The sequence below is a fragment of the Rhamphochromis sp. 'chilingali' genome (genome assembly GCF_963969265.1).
Source record: "Rhamphochromis sp. 'chilingali' genome assembly, chromosome: 3".
NCBI lineage: Eukaryota > Metazoa > Chordata > Actinopteri > Cichliformes > Cichlidae > Rhamphochromis > Rhamphochromis sp. 'chilingali'.
Window position 1 is genome coordinate 11,371,668 of NC_137931.1, and position 17,046 is coordinate 11,388,713.

The window sequence follows — 17,046 nt, forward strand, 5'->3', positions numbered from 1 at the left end:
AGTTTTCTAAATTCAAATACCACATAATGAACATATTATATTCCGAAGTGCTACAGACTGAATTTTGATAGATGGTAGTCATTCAGTCGTATGACAATGTGGTGATAATGTTTTAGTGTGTAGTTCATTTGTCATGGTTGATGTACAATGGTGCCATTCCATGCAGTACTGATAAGGGAGTCTGTCTCTGGAAGGTAGCTGCTTTGAATTCACATCAGTTTTGGAAATCTGTATTGGGGAAAAAAAAAAAAAAAGCACACTGTCCTCAAATTACAAGACAAATTTCCTCTGCTCTGCTGCTTCACTATTCTTCCAGACCAGAATCTCATTGGGCAGAAATTTAGGTCTGTGCTGGTACTTAATAGCTCCTAATGAATCTCATCCCAATATTTATTCCCAACATCAGAATGAGTTGGATAATAAAAATTGGATGTTATTAATGCCCAGTCCTACATTTGCATTGAAGCCAGTTTTTGCTACCAGTTTCTGTGTTGTTGTAGCCTGTAACCCACACCAGCTACACTCAATTTTAGGTACTCTATGTGAATCAAGACATGGTATTGAGTTCTGCCAATGAGGTTATATAACAGCCGAATCCAGCCAAGAGCTCTGTCAATCAAAAGTAATGTGTTAACACGAGCTTTAATGCTGGCTCAGGGCTATTGTTGGATGCTAAACTCTGTTATTTTCTTCTTGGGCTTACATGTAAAATACAAAAAGAAAAAAAGAGAGAGACAAAATGTATCTCTTATAGTCAGACTAAACAAAAAAAAAAAAAAAAAAAATCACAGTTCTGGTGAGTGAATGCATCATTTTTCATCCTTTTTTTTTTTTTTTTTTGCCTGTCCCGTTTGGCTCTTTTGCCATCAGAATTGTTGTCTAAAGGCAAAGAAAGATGCCCAACGGATTTACTTTACCAAATTGACCATCCCAGCCTTGCCATAATGGTCCATTTGATTCACCTTTTATTGTTTATTTTATTTTCACTTACTGAACATGGGACAGACTTGACTGGGGGAAAGAAGGGGAGAAAGAAAGAGGGAAAGAGAAACAGCTGAGAAGAGGGATGGGGGAGAAGGGCAAAAACCAAAAACCAACAGAATGAGCAGAAAAAGAAAAAAAAGAAGAAAAAAAGAAAAAAAATGCATATATCAATCACCTGGGTCACCTGCTGAGAAAGAAAAAAGAAAACAAGCAGAAGAGAACAAGAGTAATAGAATAAACAACATCACAATGATATATGGGAATATGACAGTAAATACTAAATATTAAACATTATTGTGCAGCACATAAGATCAACAGAACACAGTGTGCTTTGAGGTAGGAGCCAAAAAGGGTGTAGTTTGTGGGTGTGATCACCCGTGTGTACACCTGTGAGCATGGACGCGCTTGTTTTTTGTTTTTTAAAAGGTTCCTTCATGTAATGATCTGCTAGAGGGTGTGGGGGGGCCACAGCCCCGTCCTCCAGGGCATGAAGCAGGTATGGAGGAGATCAAAACTCCAGACATCCAGAGGCCCCCAGAACACAAGAGACCAAGGAAGACCAACAGAGGGGCAGCCGCGCCACTGTCCCAGAAAGAGCTGAGGAGAGTCCCAGATGAGGGCTCACTCAGCAGCCGCGGAGCAGAAGCCAGGGGGAGTTGCAGTGACGTGCCCGTGAGCTCCGCCGGCAGCCAGCCGTGCCTGAGTGACCGAGCCCCAGGCCGAGAGGCCGGGGGCACCCCACATCCGAAGTGGCCCGAGCGAGCCCCAGGCTCCAGGCCCCGATAAGCGGCCGCCAAGGAGTGAGCCGGTGTGTACCTGGACGCCCATCCCCGGACACAAAGAACCACCAACGCCTGAGGGAGTCCGCCACTGGCAGGGGAAGTGGTGGTAGGGGGAGATAGGCCTCCATACCTTGGAGGGCCTAAGATGTCCCCAGAGAGGTGGCGCCTGACACCCAACCTGACATATAGACACAGAAATACAGGCACACACATATACAAACATCCATTCCCACCCTCATGCTCTCATATACACTTACTCCACACTCAACCAACGTGGAGACAGACATAAAGAGACGCTGTACACACGATCACACTCCCCAAGCATACTCTACAAACCGGGTCTAGGTACCCTTGCCCCTGGAGGGGGGGGAACTGCACCCAGACCCAGGTGGTGTTACCCTTTTCCCTGCGGTGGGGGGAGGCAGACCGCCCCGACTCCGCAGCAGCAGGGAGGCCCCACACTCCAGACCGCAGTCGGACGGCCAACTCCTCCTCCTAGCCCCCCCCGCTCCAGCAGGTCGCAGAGAATGGGGGTGAGAGAAGACTCCAAACCTCCCTCCACCCGCTCATTGTAGTGTTGATGCATGTGTGTTCTAAGGTGCATTTAAAACCCAGGAGGGCATGGAGCTACCTGCCAGAGAGCAGCAGGTAAGCGCATGGCCCCTCCTGCTGGCCCTCAATGTCTACGTGTATTTAACATTGAGAGGTGGGCAACGACGCCAGGGGTGGGGTGTACACCCTGATGGTACTTTGGATTCCGTGTATCGTGCCCACCCCCAAGATCCTATATGTATGTGTAATGAGAGTGTGAGTAATGTGAATGTCTAAGTTGTGGGATAAAATTGAGGCAGGGGCAGCCAGAAGGGGACGGGGGGGGGGGGGGGGGGGGGGGTGGCCTCCTCTGCACCCTGGTGACATACCCCTACTCCAAGGTCCTGCATGTGTGGGTGGTTGTGATGGAGCGGGAAGAGGGAGGCAGCTGGAGATGGGGAGGGAAGGAAGGGAGGGGCAAGTGACCCCTCCCTGGGGCCAGCTCCCCCGCTGACCCCAGTAGGTACCCCCATACTCCGTGACCCACCAGGGAAAGGGGGCCCAGGCCCATCCAGACCGGGGCCCAGCGTTTTTCATCCTTAAAGTCACACTTAAATGTAAAATCTGATATGATTCTTTTTACTCTACTGCATGCTTTATTGTAATGCATTTTATGGTTGAGAGTATTGAAGTCACATCTGTTGGCTGCTGGTATGTCCACTCACTGAAGTGTTATTATCTAGTATTAAAAACATCGGTCAATCTAACAATTGCTGTTCTTAATTGCAGTTTGGGGCTAATAAACACCAGGAATTAACTTTTTTTTGTTAGCATAGATAAATTGACATTGTGACTGGACAATAAACTCACATGGTGTTCACGATTGTGTGTGTAATACAGTAAGGGGAATTGTTGAAAATAATATATGAATGGGCCAATAGGCTCGACTATAGGGGCACAGAGGTGGGTTTAAATGAGACACAGAGACAAGAATGTAACTCAAAAGAACCAGCCAACTTTAGTGAAATAAACCATAAGGTTGACAAGCAGAGGTTAAAGACACTTTACAATGGTAGAAAGGAAACTTACAAAAAATGAAAGAAAACTAAAACTACTAAGACAATGACTTGGCCAAGGGTTACTTTTGGTTTTCAGTGTTCGGGTTTCAATGTTTGGGTTTCAATGCTCGGGTTTCAATGCTCGGGTGCACCCTAGTAACCTGACTCCTTAACTCTTATAGAAACAGATTACACAAATCCAATGTACATTCAAATGAAAATCTCATACTCTTTTCACATGTGGAGAATGTTCTACACAACAGCTTGTTATTCAGAGTCCCAAATAAAAAATGTCCAAGGGGTAAAGTCCAAAAAATTCCCAGGGTGTGAAAGAAAATAGGGGTGAGAGAATGTCAGTCAGTGGTCTCATGTATAACCAGCTGTGTGTGAAAGTGTGAGTGATACAGTCCTACCACACCGCAAGGTGCAGCAGATCATCAAGTGGAAAAGAAGCGAATCTCAGTCTCTCTCAGTCCAGGTGGGAAGGCTCGCCATCTATTTCACCGGAGGAATCCACCTCAGGAACAATTCAGCATACAAAAAAAAAAAAAACCTGACCTGTCAACAGACAGGGTCAGAAGAGCAATTCAAATATTAATTATGCTGTTCTAGCTATAATTCACAACTTAGGATTTTGTTGACATCATACTCGACATCAATTTGCACGTAAAATACTACATACTACTACTACAAAAATAAAACATCTCTCTTACACAAACTATGCATTAAACCAAGTAAAGTCAGTGCATATGCGACAATTATTACTCAAACAATTGAGATGAATTCAGTTTCTCAACGATAAAATGCAAAACAGACTTAACTGAGACATAGAATATGTGCTCACCGATCTCAGTGCATCACGGCCGAAGACAATGGTATGGTCTCAGTCGGAACATGCAGGGCGCTAAATAATGTAACAGGACATGTTGTTATTCTCTTTGATAACAGTAATACGACGTGAAAGAAAATAAACATAAGTTGCGCTTCAAGTGTTATCTTACTTCTGGAAGCAGATTGAGATGAACTTTCAGGCAGTTGATAGCAACCAGAGCTAACAAAGGCTAACAGTTTAGCTCCACACGGTACTTTCTAAAGTCGCCAGAAAACTGCAGCATTCGCCTGTTTACTCACTGTGGCTACTTTTAACATGGAAGGTAGCTGATAACCAGCTTAACCAACTTATGTGCAGCACAGTTAGTTGCAACTTATATCTAATACTTTTTCCAGTTTCTCAGGGATCGAAGTTTTGCAGCGCAGCTCTCTTTTTCTCCTGTCAGCACGTGACTACCTCCACACATAGCAGCAAACACAGAGCAGGTGGGTGGGACACACAACGGCAGGATGCTTTCCCATTGGCCAAAGCATAGTGGGACTTGTGCATTTCGATTGGTTGGGCAGGCTATCCATCTCTCCTCATATCTATCACTCCTTAAAGTGGTACCCTAATTTTATGTGGGTTACACGTGCACAGTCTGGGTAGAGACCTTGGCTTCAGAAAACTAACTGGCTCAGCTGTGTATTTCAATTATTGAGTCCAGCTGGGCTAATAAACCAAGAGCACTAAAGCAATAAAAGCTACTTTTCTGAAATTATCTAATAAGTGGCCCATTTCCTAAAGACATAAGTTGAGTTTTCTTGAAAATGTCTGTCTGAACATAGGAGAAAGCTTCTTAGAGGCAGTGACATTTGAAATCACAGTCATCTGTCCTCACATTGTCCCTTATTGTAGATAAAAGGTGTATACTCTCTACACAGCATCAATCATCCAAAAAGCTCTCGGGAATAGATGGACGACAGCTTAAAAGCTTTAGATAGCTCAGTGTCTTCTTGTATACTGCATCCCTTATTCTGAGTTGTAAGACTAAAGAGAAGTAGCACTCTAAAAACAAAAGCTTACAATTTAAGCTAACAATTTAAGCTAAGAAAAAAGGCAACCCTGAAAACCTCCAGATAAATTACCTAAAATACTGTACCTCAACCCATCTTTGGAAAAAGAAAAGCTTCAGATCATAATATTATTGAGCAGAAATATTTACATTTTAATAAGAATTCCCACGGACATCCTCCTTCTTGCAATTACTTTTAGTGCTGCTCTTATTTTTCTGTTTTATGCAGTGCTAATGGTTCCTCCCTCCACACTCCTTTAGGGGGATTACTGTGGCAGCAGGTCAAAAGAGCAGGTCACGTGTCTCTTCTCCTGATTTCTCCTTTGGGGATTCTTCCTGTCCTCAACCTAGCTCACATTGTGATCCCTGTAAAGTTTTGGATAGGCCTGGGGTTATGCACCCAGTGTCATGTTAACAAAATAACACGACAGATACTCAGCCAAAGACTACAAACTAGAGTTTCCAACCTTATGTTGCAAGATGAAAAGCTGTGGAAACTGCATATTATCAGGAAGATTTTCTGAACAAAATTCAACAAAGAGATGCTTAGTTAGCACGGCTAATGCTCCCAAAAGAATAAAAAGCCCTAAATTTCCCTTACTATACAAACTGGTAAATTTGCGTAGTAAAGTACATACTATTTTAACCCACAGTAAACCTATGCAAAAAGCAAAATGTACTATTTCTACACCTGACTAGCAAAGGTCCAACAGCAGCGCTTGCTTTTGAATTCCCCTGAGGTGAGTGTGTAGTAGTTATGGGAATGGAGCATTCAGCTGTGATTCTGACAATGCTAGGTCACCATGGTATAATACTGGCCAATCATATGTGATGAGACTCTCTGCCACTCTGTGGATAATTCCCTACTTTAGCTCAGCACAACTAAAAGGAAGGAAGAAACACTTTCCCATTGCAGAAGAAGAAGTTACAATATAACAAAACTAGAAAGCGAAAATTTCTGAAAAATTTTTAAGTGTGCCTATGCCGCCGCTAATCAGTATAGTTTGCCATTCAAACGGCTACAGAGAGCAAAACTCACCGGAGCAGCCATTCTCCACCATGAACTATGGTAAAACCAAACACCGCTCGCGCCTCACAGATGACAGCTTACAGTTTTGTGTAAAGATGAGGTGACTTTGTACAGCCCCAATTTGTAGACGCTGTGCGCAGAGGTTCATAAGCAGACCCGACAATGTTTGCATGAACACACTTTGAAGCATTACGTTATGGACCACTTTTCACACATAGTTGCTGTACCCACACAGCCGGCTGTAGCTTTTCATCTCATAGCCCGACACATACACACAAAAAAAAAAAAAACAAAAGCAGAGAGAGCACAGACTTTACACCTGAGAGGCGTGATTGCAGATGCCGCTGAGGTGGGTCCACCTCCCCTGCAGCGGCACTGCAGACCACGCCCTGCCACACACATCAAACACGTAAAATAAATATTTATGCACTTTTCATTCACTTTTTGTTTTTTGTTATTTTTACACAGTGTTCTGAATGATTAACAATGGTCTACAGCCAATCTTGTGTATTATTATACAAACTTTGGTTGTAAGATTCAGATAACTATTTAATAAAAGCTAAATATTTTATATGAGAGTAAGAAAGAAAAGTATATCTTTGTCTCATACTCTCATCAGACAATACATGAACCTCTCAATAAACAAAATATTTGCTCGGCTTAAATGACAAACCGCTATTTTACACAGTGGAACACTTATTTTTAAACAAAACCAATGCAGTTCGCCACTGACAGTGCTTACCTTTGCACATCACAGTAAACACTGAACCAAGATGGCGCCCACGCGAACGAGAAATCTGAACTACGGTGTCCTGCAGAGGACAAATGGTCAAAATTGCTAAAATTTACAACATATATGCAGCTCAACAGCGACACCTTGTGACTTATTCCAGTCACTACCTTACATATACATAACGTCTTACCTGACATTCAGTTCACCGGACACTCATACTGAATCACCAGCCCATATAAATGAAAAATAAGTCCAACAGCCAACCAAGAGTCATCACGAAAGACTAGGGGTGACACGAGAGCGTGAGCAGGCCTGGGTGTCAGCCAGCCCAGCCTGGGTGTCAGCCAGCCCGACCTGGGTGGCAGCCAAGCCGCGCTAGCCAGCTAGCCGCCATGCGGCGGTGAAACGAGAGCGTGAGCCGGCCTGGGTATCAGTCAGCCCGGCCTAGGTGTCAGCCAAGCCGCCCTAGCCAGCTAGCTGCCATGCGGCGCTAGCAGTAACATCGTGAGAGATATGGGACTTCTTGATAAAATATGGCACTTCTTGATAAAACGAGCAGATATTTGAAGTTTACACCCCTACATTCTCGCCTGAAAATAGGGGAGGCTGTCATAAAGTTCAAAATCAGTAACTTAGCGCGCACAGCTGTATAGAAACTCTGTCGTGCTAGCTAGCACGCAGTACAGTTATTGTAACTGTCAGCACAACGAAAATAAACTACACCTAAACTCGGTTTATATCTGACCCAAATAGAGTGCAGTTAATAACGTCTTACCTGAAATTCAGTTCACCAGCCGCCTGCTTCTCCTGCATTGGGTTTCCCTTATCCACGATTGAGCTCCGCGTTAGCCACCACCGGTCGATCGGTGTTTCTTTCCCCGCATACGAGGGGAAGAGACATATACCGGTGGCTAACGCGGAGCTAGCTAGCCACCGGTATATGAACAACTCAGTTATTTTTTCCACATCGACCAGCATCATCGGCCCATATAAACGAAAAATAAGTCCAGCTAAGACAAAGACTGTTTGCGGAGCGATCGGGGGTGAAAGGAGTTAGAGACGCCTCACTGAAAGCCAAGCCTGGGTGCTTTTGAGCGAAGCGGCGCTAGCTAGCCGAGCTAGCTAGCCGGCCGGCCAAACTAGCTAGCCGGCTAGCAGCAACATCGTGAGAAATCTGTTGCTAATATGGGATGTTTTGACAAAACGAGCAGATATTTGACGTTTACACACCTACATTCTCACCTGAAAACCGGTCGATCGGCGGCCGCCTCACATGTTTCTTTCCCCACATATGAGGGGAAAGAGACAGATACCGGTTGCTAGCTAGCTCCGCGTTAGCCACCACCAAACAACTCAGTTAGTTTTTCCTCATCGACCAGCATCATCGGCCCATATAAACGAAAAATAAGTCCAGTGTGAAACAGTCGCTTGGCGAGCGATCGGGTGGTTTAGCGAGTGTCAGCCTCTTAAGTTTAAGACAAGCCCGGCTGCTTTTTAAGCGACGCGGCGCTAGCTACCCAGCTAGCGTCAGTACACAGGAACTACTTCCGGTAGTTATACAAAATAAAAGCGTCCACAGGGACACAGTGGCCGCCTCGCATTACTCCCGACATACCACTAGAGTGAGCCAGCACACCACAAATGAAGTTTTCTTGTTCTCCATTCATTTCAATGGGAAAAAACTTGCATTAAAATATTCATATTTAAAAAACTATAGAAGTAATAAACACCAAAAGTCATAGCAACTCATTCCAGCTCCAGCCGCACACAATGATATATCATATGTGAACCTTGTCTCAAAACTGTGGGGCGAGATAAGGTCCAAAATTTCAGGCGGAAAAAGAATAATAATAATAATAATAACTAGAAAGCGAAAATTTCTGAAGAAATTTTAAGTGTGCCTATGCCGCCGCTAATCAGTATAGTTTGCCATTCAAACGGCTACAGAGAGCAAAACTCACCGGAGCAGCCATTCTCCACCATGAACTATGGTAAAACCAAACACCGCTCGCGCCTCACAGATGACAGCTTACAGTTTTGTGTAAAGATGAGGTGACTTCGTACAGCCCCAATTTGTAGACGCTGTGCGCAGAGGTTCATAAGCAGACCCGACAATGTTTGCATGAACACACTTTGAAGCATTACGTTATGGACCACTTTTCACACATAGTTGCTGTACCCACACAGCCGGCTGCAGCTTTTCATCTCATAGCCCGACACATACACACAAAAAAAAAAAAAAAAAAAAAAAAAGCAGAGAGAGCACAGACTTTACACCTGAGAGGCGTGATTGCAGATGCCGCTGAGGTGGGTCCACCTCCCCTGCAGCGGCACTGCAGACCACGCCCTGCCACACACATCAAACACGTAAAATAAATATTTATGCACTTTTCATTCACTTTTTGTTTTTTGTTATTTTTACACAGTGTTCTGAATGATTAACAATGGTCTACAGCCAATCTTGTGTATTATTATACAAACTTTGGTTGTAAGATTCAGATAACTATTTAATAAAAGCTAAATATTTTATATGAGAGTAAGAAAGAAAAGTATATCTTTGTCTCATACTCTCATCAGACAATACATGAACCTCTCAATAAACAAAATATTTGCTCGGCTTAAATGACAAACCGCTATTTTACACAGTGGAACACTTATTTTTAAACAAAACCAATGCAGTTCGCCACTGACAGTGCTTACCTTTGCACATCACAGTAAACACTGAACCAAGATGGCGCCCACGCGAACGAGAAATCTGAACTACGGTGTCCTGCAGAGGACAAATGGTCAAAATTGCTAAAATTTACAACATATATGCAGCTCAACAGCGACACCTTGTGACTTATTCCAGTCACTACCTTAAATATACATAACGTCTTACCTGACATTCAGTTCACCGGACACTCATACCGAATCACCAGCCCATATAAATGAAAAATAAGTCCAGCAGTCAACCAAGAGTCATCACGAAAGACTAGGGGTGACACGAGAGCGTGAGCGGGCCTGGGTGTCAGCCAGCCCAGCCTGGGTGTCAGCCAGCCCGACCTGGGTGGCAGCCAAGCCGCGCTAGCCAGCTAGCCGGCTAGCTGCCATGCGGCGGTGAAACGAGAGCGTGAGCCGGCCTGGGTATCAGTCAGCCCGGCCTGGGTGTCAGCCAAGCCGCCCTAGCCAGCTAGCCGACTAGCTGCCATGCGGCGCTAGCAGTAACATCGTGAGAGATATGGGACTTCTTGATAAAATATGGGACTTCTTGATAAAACGAGCAGATATTTGAAGTTTACACCCCTACATTATCGCCTGAAAATAGGGGAGGCTGTCATAAAGTTCAACATCAGTAACTTAGCGCGCACAGCTGTATAGAAACTCCGTGGTGCTAGCTAGCACGCAGTACAGTTATTGTAACTGTCAGCACAACGAAAATAAACTACACCTAAACTCGGTTTATATCTGACCCAAATAGAGTGCAGTTAATAACGTCTTACCTGAAATTCAGTTCACCAGCCGCCTGCTTCTCCTGCATTGGGTTTCCCTTATCCACGATTGAGCTCCGCGTTAGCCACCACCGGTCGATCGGTGTTTCTTTCCCCGCATACGAGGGGAAGAGACATATACCGGTGGCTAACGCGGAGCTAGCTAGCCACCGGTATATGAACAACTCAGTTATTTTTTCCACATCGACCAGCATCATCGGCCCATATAAACGAAAAATAAGTCCAGCTAATACAAAGACTGTTTGCGGAGCGATCGGGGGTGAAAGGAGTTAGAGACGCCTCACTGAAAGCCAAGCCTGGGTGCTTTTGAGCGAAGCGGCGCTAGCTAGCCGGCTAGCCGGCCGGCCGAACTAGCTAGCCGGCTAGCAGCAACATCGTGAGAAATCTGTTGCTAATATGGGATGTTTTGACAAAACGAGCAGATATTTGACGTTTACACACCTACATTCTCACCTGAAAACCGGTCGATCGGCGGCCGCCTCGCATGTTTCTTTCCCCACATATGAGGGGAAAGAGACACATACCGGTGGCTAGCTAGCTCCGCGTTAGCCACCACCAAACAACTCAGTTAGTTTTTCCTCATCGACCAGCATCATCGGCCCATATAAACGAAAAATAAGTCCAGCTAAGACAAAGACTGTTTGCGGAGCTATCGGGGATGAAAGGAGTTAGAGACGCCTCACTGAAAGCCAAGCCTGGGTGCTTTTGAGTGAAGCGGCGCAACATCGTGAAAAATCTGTTGCCAATATGGGATGTTTTGACAAAACGAGCAGATATTTGACGTTTACACACCCACATTCTCACCTGAAAATATCTTAAAAGTTTACTTTGTGACCTAGAAACACAAATAAGAGGAATATATTAAACCAAGTGGCAGCCGCCATTGTTTGACTGGTAGAGGCGTGCTTTGAATTGTGGGATATGCAGTTTTCCACCAAGCATACACCCTTGCCGTTACCGTAACTATTCAATGCTTCGTGCAACCTTAAGAATTCCAATGGTTCCTGAAAGCACCGACGCTGTGCGCGCCGTTGATATTGTCGTCATTATGGTAATCCAAATACGGGGACATACCACTAGAGTGAGCCAACACACCACAAATTAAGTGAGTGAGCAAACACACCACAAAGTAAGTTAAGTTTCACTTTCGTTCGTTCCCATTCATTCCAATGGGCAAAAACTTGCATTAAAATATTCATATTTAAAAAACTATAGAAGTAATAAACACCAAAAGGCATAGCAACTCATTCCTGATCCAGCCGCACAAAATGATATAACATATATGAAGCTTGTGTCAAAACTGTGGGATGAGTTACGGTCCAAAATTTCAGGCGGAAAAAGAATAATAATAACTAGAAAGCGAAAATTTCTGAAGAAATTTTAAGTGTGCCTATGCCGCCGCTAATCAGTATAGTTTGCCATTCAAACGGCTACAGAGAGCAAAACTCAGCAGAGCAGCCATTCTCCACCATGAACTATGGTAAAACCAAACACCGCTCGCGCCTCACAGATGACAGCTTACGGTTTTGTGTAAAGATGAGGTGACTTCGTACAGCCCCAATTTGTAGACGCTGTGCGCAGAGGTTCATAAGCAGACCCGACAATGTTTGCATGAACACACTTTGAAGCATTACGTTATGGACCACTTTTCACACATAGTTGCTGTACCCACACAGCCGGCTGTAGCTTTTCATCTCATAGCCCGACACATACACAAAAAAAAAAAAAAAAGCAGAGAGAGCACAGACTTTACACCTGAGAGGCGTGATTGCAGATGCCGCTGAGGTGGGTCCACCTCCCCTGCAGCGGCACTGCAGACCACGCCCTGCCACACACATCAAACACGTAAAATAAATATTTATGCACTTTTCATTCACTTTTTGTTTTTTGTTATTTTTACACAGTGTTCTGAATGATTAACAATGGTCTACAGCCAATCTTGTGTATTATTATACAAACTTTGGTTGTAAGATTCAGATAACTATTTAATAAAAGCTAAATATTTTATATGAGAGTAAGAAAGAAAAGTATATCTTTGTCTCATACTCTCATCAGACAATACATGAACCTCTCAATAAACAAAATATATGCTCGGCTTAAATGACAAACCGCTATTTTACACAGTGGAACACTTATTTTTAAACAAAACCAATGCAGTTCGCCACTGACAGTGCTTACCTTTGCACATCACAGTAAACACTGAACCAAGATGGCGCCCACGCGAACGAGAAATCTGAACTACGGTGTCCTGCAGAGGACAAATGGTCAAAATTGCTAAAATTTACAACATATATGCAGCTCAACAGCGACACCTTGTGACTTATTCCAGTCACTACCTTACATATACATAACGTCTTACCTGACATTCAGTTCACCGGACACTCATACTGAATCACCAGCCCATATAAATGAAAAATAAGTCCAGCAGCCAACCAAGAGTCATCACGAAAGACTAGGGGTGACACGACAGCGTGAGCGGGCCTGGGTGTCAGCCAGCCCAGCCTGGGTGTCAGCCAGCCCGACCTGGGTGGCAGCCAAGCCGCGCTAGCCAGCTAGCCGCCATGCGGCGGTGAAACGAGAGCGTGAGCCGGCCTGGGTATCAGTCAGCCCGGCCTAGGTGTCAGCCAAGCCGCCCTAGCCAGCTAGCTGCCATGCGGCGCTAGCAGTAACATCGTGAGAGATATGGGACTTCTTGATAAAATATGGCACTTCTTGATAAAACGAGCAGATATTTGAAGTTTACACCCCTACATTCTCGCCTGAAAATAGGGGAGGCTGTCATAAAGTTCAAAATCAGTAACTTAGCGCGCACAGCTGTATAGAAACTCCGTCGTGCTAGCTAGCACGCAGTACAGTTATTGTAACTGTCAGCACAACGAAAATAAACTACACCTAAACTCGGTTTATATCTGACCCAAATAGAGTGCAGTTAATAACGTCTTACCTGAAATTCAGTTCACCAGCCGCCTGCTTCTCCTGCATTGGGTTTCCCTTATCCACGATTGAGCTCCGCGTTAGCCACCACCGGTCGATCGGTGTTTCTTTCCCCGCATACGAGGGGAAGAGACATATACCGGTGGCTAACGCGGAGCTAGCTAGCCACCGGTATATGAACAACTCAGTTATTTTTTCCACATCGACCAGCATCATCGGCCCATATAAACGAAAAATAAGTCCAGCTAAGACAAAGACTGTTTGCGGAGCGATCGGGGGTGAAAGGAGTTAGAGACGCCTCACTGAAAGCCAAGCCTGGGTGCTTTTGAGCGAAGCGGCGCTAGCTAGCCGAGCTAGCTAGCCGGCTAGCCGGCCGGCCAAACTAGCTAGCCGGCTAGCAGCAACATCGTGAGAAATCTGTTGCTAATATGGGATGTTTTGACAAAACGAGCAGATATTTGACGTTTACACACCTACATTCTCACCTGAAAACCGGTCGATCGGCGGCCGCCTCACATGTTTCTTTCCCCACATATGAGGGGAAAGAGACACATACCGGTGGCTAGCTAGCTCCGCGTTAGCCACCACCAAACAACTCAGTTAGTTTTTCCTCATCGACCAGCATCATCGGCCCATATAAACGAAAAATAAGTCCAGTGTGAAACAGTCGCTTGGCGAGCGATCGGGTGGTTTAGCGAGTGTCAGCCTCTTAAGTTTAAGACAAGCCCGGCTGCTTTTTAAGCGACGCGGCGCTAGCTACCCAGCTAGCGTCAGTACACAGGAACTACTTCCGGTAGTTATACAAAATAAAAGCGTCCACAGGGACACAGTGGCCGCCTCGCATTACTCCCGACATACCACTAGAGTGAGCCAGCACACCACAAATGAAGTTTTCTTGTTCTCCATTCATTTCAATGGGAAAAAACTTGCATTAAAATATTCATATTTAAAAAACTATAGAAGTAATAAACACCAAAAGTCATAGCAACTCATTCCAGCTCCAGCCGCACACAATGATATATCATATGTGAACCTTGTCTCAAAACTGTGGGGCGAGTTAAGGTCCAAAATTTCAGGCGGAAAAAGAATAATAATAACTAGAAAAATTTGCATTTCCTGCGAAAATGCAGTGTGGATGCTTTAAAGCTGAAGCTGTATGCAAAAAGTAGCTGAAAAAGCTGAAAAGTTGCAGAAATTGTAAAAACTTTGCAGAAGCAAAGGAACTTTGCTAAAATGGAATAACTTAGCAGAACTGCAATATCTTAGAGGAATCATAATACTTGGCAGAAATATAATAGCATAGCAGAACTTAGCAGAAATATTGTAACTTACCAGAAACATAACTTCTCAAAAATACAAGAATTTAGGAGAAATAGTATAAGATAACAGAAAGAATATATTTAGACAAAAATACTTAAGCATTACAGAAACACTATGATTTAGAAAAATAGTACAACATAGCAGAAATACTGTGATTTACCAGAGACACTGTGATGAACTATGAATATTGTAATTTTAAATTAAGACTATGTTTTAGCACAAATATTATAATTTGGCAGAAATACTATGATACAGCACAAATACTCTGGTTTAGCACAAATATTATAACATAGCAGAAATACAATTATATAGCAGAAATGCTATATTTAGAAAGAAAAATATAATATAGTAGAAATAGTATGATTGAGCAGAAATACTACAATATAGCATAATAACAATGATTTAGCAGAAATACTATGATTGAGCAGAAGTACTAAGATGTAGTAAAAGTACTTTGATTTAACAGAAATACAATTATGGAGGAGTAATACTTTAAAATGGGAGAAATATTGATACACACACACACACACATACACAGAGCCTAAAGGTAAGAGTATTTGTGCCATGGAGTGTTAAGAATGTGAGGTCCATATTAGAAAAGCTGGTAAAATCATAAAAGTTTGCAGAATTGTAATAAATGATGAATATGAATTACTGGTCTGTGACAGTGTATTAATTTGTAGGGAAAAAAAAACATGTTGACCAAGGTGGAATCGAACCCACGATCTTTGGCTTGCAGACCCGTGTCATTACCAACTGCGCCACTGGGAAAGAGAGGAGCCGTTTTGAAAAACAGGGTGATGAGCAGTCAGAATTAGATCCCGGTGAGAGGCGAAAAACGCAGTTTTTTGGAGTTACAAAACGTTGTGTAACTCAAAAACTAGGTGGACTAGAGGCATAATTCTTGTATTGGGTGAATCAGCGGACTTTGGTGTACTTTGACTGCGATTTTCATTGCTCTTTGTACAACCGTCGCTGAGATATGACGAGAGAGGAAACGGAAGACCTCAGACATGATTGGCTGACTGGGAAGCCATGCAGGCCCTGATATGTGATATGATGCAGGCCCTGATATGTGATATGTGTCTGAGTCCGCACAGAGGATTGGCTGCCTGGCAGAAATATATAGAAATAGTATGATTAAGCATAAATACTACATTTAGCAGAAATACTATATTAAGCACAAATCCTATAAAAAGCAGAAATAGTATATTAAGCACAAATCCTATTAAAAGCAGAAATAGTATATTAAGCACAAATCTTATAAAATAGCAGAAATAGTATATTAAGCACAAATCCTATAAAAAGCAGAAATACTGTAATTTAGCAGAAATACTATATTAGGCACAAATCCTATAAAAAGCAGAAATACTGTACTATGATTTAGTAGAAAAACTATAAATAATCAGAAATACTATATTTGGCAGAAATACTATATTTTGCACAAATCTTATAAAATAGCAGAAATAGTATGATTTAGCACAATAGTAATAAGTTAAACAGAAAAATTGGAAAAGCAAAATGGACAGCTGAAGAAATGCTGAACATGCTGAGGGTCCCTCAAATATACTTGTTAAATGAAAAAAATCAGCAAAAAAAATATATAACAGCCACACAATCAGAAATATGTACACATAAGGAAACACACATGCACAGAGAGACACACACACAAGATCCAATTCAGTCAACCAGTCTAAATATATTGAATTTGAATCTTAGAATGAGATCATCCCATTAAAAGGCCTTCTCTCTCTCTCTCTCTCTCTGTCACACACACACACACACACACACACACACAGGGAGAGAGAAGTAAGTTTCTAGCTCAGTCAGCCTGGGAGCTGCTGAATTTGAATCCACCAATCAGAGAGCCTGTGCACTTTTTCCCGCCAAAACAGGTGCATCTATTTACACACGCAGCACAGAGAGGCACAGGTTTATCCGGTTGTTCAGTCTGACGTCACTAGCCGTGTCTGGGTCTAAACTCCGCTGCAGGTCCATATATCAAACGATCACTATGGCATTACTGAGAGTTGAAAAACTGTCTAAAGTCTTTCATCTTTAATAAAATGATCAGCGTTCTGCTCTACCAGGTGTAACAATTGAGTTTAACATCCAGGCATCCATGAAAACAGAATTTATGACATTTAACGGAGTTAGAAGTTAGCAGGGAGTTAGCTCGCTAGCTTCTATCTAAATACAATATAGCATGTCCTGACTGCGGGGTTTTGGAAACAAATTAAAACGTACAGCTCTGTTATCACTTCCAACATAAATGAAGACAGAAAGCTAAACAGCAG